Genomic DNA, 7,423 nt, shown 5'->3' with positions numbered 1-7,423 from the left:
TCCGAGCGGCTGGAGGCAGATCTTGGCGCGCAGCTTGCCGCGGTAAGGCGCGACGCGACGCGCGGGAATGATCGTACGAGCAGGTATGCAGCGCGGCAGCTATGGATCCGTGCGCCGAGTGCGTAGGCGGCGCAGCGGATGCCATAGCTGCGCAGGCGAGCAGTCGAAATTTTAAGGAGAATAGAATGAAACCGCTGAGAGTTTTTTTGACTTTGATTACTGCCGCTTACATTAACATGGCACAGCTCTCTTCTTTCTTCGAATCCGAAATTCGAATCCGGATCGGTACATGACGTAGCGAATCATGTATAAAAATTGACTTGGGACTACATGACCCAGGCGGGCGCATGCAGGATTTGTCTAGGGGGGGTGCAGGTGGACATGGGGACTTTGAGATTTTGTTAGGGGCAACTGAAGCGGTGGGGCGGTCGGGGGGCGGCCTCCCCAGAAATTTTTTTTAAACATCAGACTCCTTTTTATTGCATTTTTCAGAGGCATATGAGGCCGAACTTTTTTTGTACTTCAAGTCTTGTCATAGGCAATGAAAGCAGACAATTCCAGTAAAGGCAAAATGCAGCAAAGCCGACAAAGACATGAACTGCTGAAATTCACTGGGCCATCAGAGCGACAAAATACTAGTAGGCGCGGTGAATGCAACTGCGATATGGATGAACACACTTTTTATTAACAAAAGAAAATTGAAATCATTACATGTATTAATTTATATGCATTCGTTTGCATACATTTTACTATAACACACTTGAACTTGAAGCTTGAATTTGAATGACTGATATAGTTATCTTACTTAACACCTACTCAGTATTACTGCTTGTCACACGGGGCGTGTACAGGCTTTGTAGGCAGGGAGGGGTCGCAAACCGTAACCCACAAGCTTGGGAGCACCGCAAAGGGGGGTCTGGGGGGCCTCCCCCAGAAAAAGTTGAATTACAACCGCCTTCAATGCGTTTCGGCGGCGAGCAGGTGAGGGTGCCGGACCAGCAAAAAAAGGGCGTGGGGCCAGAAATTATAGGGCCGCTGGGCCGAGAAAATCCTCATACTTAAAACAATGTTTAGGGGGGGTGCGCGCCCCCTCGAACCCCCCCCCCCCGTGGATCCGCCCCTGCATAACCATATAGTTAATGTATTACCACCAATTGTAACATACTAACCAATTATTAGCATGGGCAGGGCATGTAAATGCAGGCTAATCGGCAGGATAGCAAGGTAAAATCGTCCATGGGCTGTAGTTCTTTGAAAAGCACTAAGACGACTAACTCGCCGGCGACCACCGCACATGAGGTTCTGCAATAAACAAATTCGTAAATGACAGAATGAAGCAATACTACCTTTGCGCAAACTGGGTTTGCTCATTTTTTGTGACAGGTCATTGATTGCATATATTTCAATTGTCAAATGACTGGGGTAGGGTAGGCCATTATAATATGATAACTGGCAGTTAGAAAATAGTATACATAGACTATTATAATAATTTATTGTTGAGCGATGTACGTAGGCATGATTAATTGAGAGGCTTGCAAACATATATATAGGTGATGTATGCATTATGTAAAAATTTCAAGTAACTGTGAAAAATAGAAGAGACGATTTTTAAATGTCGAGGTGCAATGGAATGCGAGGCACGTAATAAAATTGGCAAACGCTATACCGCTACAACTGGGATAACAGTCAACGGATAGTTTCACGACAAGAAAATCGGTTCGAACCACGCATGCTGGCTGTTAATTCAGCAAGGTCATGGCCCGTGTGTCCAGACGGTACAGCCCCCTCGCAGTGTATAACGCCAAACAACCTTTCTGTTTAGTTTCTGTTTAGCGTTGTGCACGACGCTTAGTTTAACGTTTCAGCTTAACCTCAGGGTTAAAACAGTAAAATCACCATGCCCCTTTTGACAGAAGATCATTTCATTTAAGCGTTTGCTAAATATGCAAATTACAGGAAAACTCAACTTTACTGTATACGGAGTTTCGAATCAGCGCCTGGTTAATATCGACCATCCAGTGCTGTGTGTATAATTCAGCGTGAATAATAGTAGTACAATGGTTTTGTCAAAGCTGACGTACTGTTACGAAAATAAAATCTTAGCTATTCCTGTACCTGGTATTCTAGCGTTTTATAATACGATGTTCATCGCCTAAACACTAGCATACACACGCTAGGGCTTCTATGTCGCTTATATTTGGTAGTTATATAAGGCAATACAATTCTAAAGAATCCTCAAAGTAAGCACCACAACAGGATAAGCTTGAAGTTAAACTGTCTACTGGTAGTTGTACTAACTATTTATAACCAACTGCGACTGTAGGCCATCGCCCTACTTGTATACTGGAGAACTAGTAGAGTATAGTACAGATAGTTAACAAACGTGAAATTAAAGCATGAAGTTTGCATATTTTGCGTAGACCTGACTAAATACTAATAGTTGTAATCGTTACTATAGTATAGAGGAATTATTCTGCTCTTATAACATAGTAACTGATGTGGATATATATGTATATGTATCAGAGCTAATAACACGCACAGCGGACGAAAAGGGCCAAAATAGTGGAATTTAACGGCCAATATATACTCCATTGTATCTGAGCCTGTGGGGGAGAACATAGATATTAATCCTGCAATATCTGCGGCCTAAGCAATATGCGTAGAGATACACAGAAACATTTAACAATTTCGTAGTAAATAGATTTCGTATTTTAGTTAGCATTATATTTTATTGAAACAACGGCCTGTTCAGGCTACCGGGCGCTTCAAGTCCCTGTGTCTAGTTAAGCCTAGGGTATTCTAACCTCTAGGCAAAGAGGCGTTTCCTTGGCTAGTCGTAGTAGTCTAGTACGTAGCTAGTGTTCAAGGATAAGAGACATGGGGATTCGCCATTATTTATACTGGGGGAGCCGCCAATGTAATGCGCATGGCCAATAAAACAATGTCCATTTACATCAATATACAATATAGATATTATGATCAATATATATCAGGATTAGGCGTTTGAATGGCTTAGCGGTTCGTCATTTAGTTAGTAAGTTAATTACTAGTAACAGAGTTAGATCCATTAATCACTAATTGACTAATATAAGCTCCTGCGGTGTCCTGGTAGTTACTAGTGTTAGTATAGTATGTGCGGTATTATTAGTAGACTACTACTACTAGTGACTACGTAGTAGTACTTAGTAAGTAATTTATTCGGTAACATGTATTTGTACCGTAATACACAGTATATCGTCAGCTGCGTAGGTGTGGAATGTAATAACCAGTCTACATGCGGACCGCGCGCCGCCTGCCTACTGCCCTACACGTGCCTGCGTACCGGCATCGCCTACTGCCTCCTGGCTATGATGATACTATACAAATGCTTCAAGTCCTGAACGTTGCATGATCCAGACGACTCAGTACATACGGGCTGGTGCATTTGCACCTCCGTGTAAATGAACATAAACTCACTCAGGCGCTGTCGTGTCGCAATACGACTGGTACCAGATTAGATATTCCAGATAGATCTGGTAGTCGCTGCGTTAATTAAGCAGCTATTTGCCGTTCTTTCTGTGGGAAAATTCTCTCGAAGAACTGCCTCGTCGGCGCCATGCTATGGGTAGCGATAGTACGGAGAATAAGTTCACGTGGCGTGTAATTAAATGTAAATTCGAAGATATGGCTTATCTAGAAAAAACAGAGCTAACGCGCGAACAACGACCAAAAAAGTTGGCAATTACGGACCATGTGGAGTTTATTTCGCCCCTACTACCGTGCATAATCGAAAGGTTTGTGCAAGCGCCAGAAACTGCTCAATTGACCGATTACACGCCCACATTTGATATAACCGGTGATAATGGTTCTAACCATATAGAAGCCAGGCGAGTTATCTCAATGGCGCCACAGTGGCGCTGTTCGCTGGCTTCGCGCGTATATCCGGCTGCAGATCGTCTAGTTTTGTTTAGTTCTCCTGCCGCATGCCCAGTGATCGGTGCCAGGGCTTTCTATACTGTATACGGCATCTACAAATATATGCGATATTCTCATCATGGCTTTATAGCTCCTATGTAATGCCCTACATAGAGTTACAAAGGCAATTAGGCCCCTACATGGCTCTTTATTGAACAATGAAACTATCGGACACGCTGTTTCGCTAACGAATATTTCTCGATTATATATTCTCGCTGTGGATATGTTGGTGCGCCTCTATCGACGCTAAGCGTAACGGATTTGAATGCGGGACCCTGTGAATTGAAATGCTTTCGCCTTAGATGTATGCAGGACCAGACCACACTACGTGGCGGCCGATCTCACGCTTCTCTCGCGAGCTGCCCCAACCAGATAGATAGCAAAAGCAGAATTTGTTACAGTATAAATCCACAATTAGAATTTGGAGTTTTAATTTGGAATGAGTTGGAATTTCACATTAGAAGAATGCATAATCAGAATAATGCATTATTCTAGCATTATAATGCATTATAATGCATTAATGCCTTAGAATAATCAGAATATGCATAATTAGAATTTGGCATACATTAGAAGAATGCATAATTAGAATTTGGCATACATAGAAGAATGCGGAGATAGACGCGTCCCAATCAGTGCTGAATGTCTTTTGCATTCGCCGCGAACGTGCCCTGCCGAATAAACGTAAACACCTGAAACGAAATCGTTGTCGCGAAACGAACTTCATCTAAAATACGCATCGCATGCCATTCTCGTGCTGTATATATTCCCCGTCGAAATCATTTATCTAACAAGCTTTCGCGAGCGCGCGCAATCTCGGCGTTACATAGAAAATCACGTCGCGATTACAGAAATTAACCACAGATGATGAACCAGAGTAATGGCGGCCGGCACGGAATTCCTATTGCACGACTGCTTGCCAGAGCACTTACGGAAATACTTTCTCTTTAATATTTAGATATCCTTTCATCATGGAGTTAAGTGAAATATTGTAATAACGTGCGCAGGACCCTACATTGTTCAAGGGTCGAATGAGTCCTGTGAAGGGTTAGGGTTTCTTAACGAATCAATTTTTATATTGGTTAAAAAATACGAGATATCGATATTGCGTAAAATTATATTTATTTGCGGCTGTGCATTTCAATGTGTTGCGCCAATTATAGAAACGCCCACACATCATTTTCTCTCTCTATTTTATTAGTTGATTTATATTCCAATCGCTCTTCAGAGAGAAGAGGAGAGGGTGAGGGTGAGAGAGTGAGGGAAAGAGAGAGCGAAAGCGAGAGAGCTCAAGCACGAGAGAACGCGAGAAAGAAGAGATAGCGATGAAGAGGGAGGAGAGAGAGAGAGATGGAGAGATAAAGATAGATGGATAGAGTGCGCGAGCGAGCGAGAGAGAAAAAGAGCAAAATAAGAAAAGGAACGTGAGAAAGAGAGTGAGAGAATAGGAAAAAAAGAAAGAAAGAGAAAGAGAGAGAAAGAAAGAAAGAAAGAAGAGAGAGAGAGAGAGAGAGAGAGAGAGAGAGAGAGATAGAGAAGTGAGAGTGAGAGAGAGAGAGAGACAGAGAGAGAGAGATAGAGAGAGAGAGAGAGAAAAAAAAAGAAGGAGACACAGGTAGAGACAGAGAGGCGGAGAGAGAGAGCGCGAGCGAGCCCGGGAGTGATATATATATATAGTATATAGACAAGAGAGTGTGTTTTTGTGAGTGAGAGACGGAGAAAGGGAAGAGAGGGAGAGAGAGAGAGAGAGACAGGAGGAGGAGGAGGAGGGAGGAGAGAGAGAGACGAGGGAAGGGAATGAGCGAGCCAGCAAGCTATGAAACTAGTACTAATATCTTGCAAGACACGAATGTACGCGTCTGCACGCGTCTGTACGCGTCTGCACGCGTCTGCACGCGTCTGCACGCGTCTGTACGCGTCTGCACGCGTCTGTACGCGTCTGCACGCGTCTGCACGCGTCTGCACGCGTCTGTACGCGTCTGCACGCGTCTGTACGCGTCTGCACGCGTCTGTATGCGTCTGCACGCGTCTGTACGCGTCTGCATGCGTCTGCACGCGTCTGCACGCATCTGCACGCGTTTGTATGCGTCTGCACGCGGTTGTATGCGTCTGCACGCGTCTGCACGCGTCTGCACGCGTCTGCACGCGTCTGCACGCGTCTGCACGCGTCTACACGCGTCTGCACGCGTCTGCACGCGGCTACACGCGTCTGCACGCGTCTGCACGCGTCTGCACGCGTCTGCACGCGCCGCCTGCGTTTATTATATTATTCATTTTATTATATTATTTATTTTATTTATTGTACATCTAGTCGCCAGATGTGAGGCCAGACTTCATGATCGACAGACGTTAGCGCGTCTTTGATCGAGATGCGCGACGTGTGCCGACTTCTTCACGATAATAGACACTAATAGGAATATCTCTCCAACGCATGCGCAACACTAGATATCGCGCGCGAAAAAGATAGACAGTCTGACATATGAACACATTGAGAGGGGGAAGGGAGGGAGAGAGAGAGAGAGGGGGAGAGGAAGAAAGGGAGGAGACAGAGAGAGAGAAAGAGAGAGAGAGAGAGAGAGGGGGGAGAAAGAGAAAGCGAGAGAGAGAGACAGCGACAGAGTGAGATAGAGGGAGAGAAGGACATAGTGAGAGAGAAAAAAATAGAGGGAGGGAAAGAGAGCGCGCGACGGCGAGAAGAGGGAGAGAGAGAGCGGGCGCGAGTAGAATAAGAGAGAGAGCGCGAGAAGAGAAAGCGATAGCGCGAGAAGAGCGAGAGCGAGAGAGCGGGGGAAAGAGAGAGAGAGCGCGAGAAGAGCGAGAAAGAGAGAAAAAGAAAAGCAGGCAGAGAGAGAAAGAAAGAAAGAAAGATAGAGAGAGAGAGAGAGAGAGCGCGCGCGAGAGAGAGAGAGAGAGAAAGAGAGCGAGAGAGAGAGCGAAAGAGAGAGAGAGAGAGAGAGCGAGAGAGAGAGAGAGAGAGAGAGAGAGGAGAAAGACCCCTGCAGCAAAACGCCGACACGCCGACACGCATCTCGGCATGCAGCGCGCATCCAATCACGATCGACGACGGCTTATGAGCTTGCCGTATTTGATATCCGACTCACAGAGCGAGCAGCGCACGACGCCGGCCAGCTAGCGGCCTGCAACTCCGCCAGCCGTACCCTAACCCCCATCATCAGCGTTACGGCGCTGAGCGGTTACTGCTGAAGACTCCGGAAGCAGACGATCGCAGCGTTCGTGCTACTGGAGGGACTTCCCATCTCGACAGGGCAGCGACACGATGGCGATACAGCGATAGGACCGCGATCGTAGCATGTGATTCTCTCTGCATCTCCCCTCTTTCTCTCGCTTTCTTCTTGCGCGCACTCTCTCCCCTCTCTCACTCTCTCTCTCTCTCTCGCTCTCTCTCTCTCTCTCTCTCTCTCTCTCGCGCGCGCTCTCTTTCTCTCTCTCTCTCTCTCGCGCGCGCTCTCTT

Source organism: Priapulus caudatus, unplaced genomic scaffold, assembly GCF_000485595.1.
Source record: "Priapulus caudatus unplaced genomic scaffold, Priapulus_caudatus-5.0.1 Scaffold615, whole genome shotgun sequence".
NCBI lineage: Eukaryota > Metazoa > Priapulida > Priapulimorpha > Priapulimorphida > Priapulidae > Priapulus > Priapulus caudatus.
Note: the sequence above shows the minus strand (reverse complement) of the source record.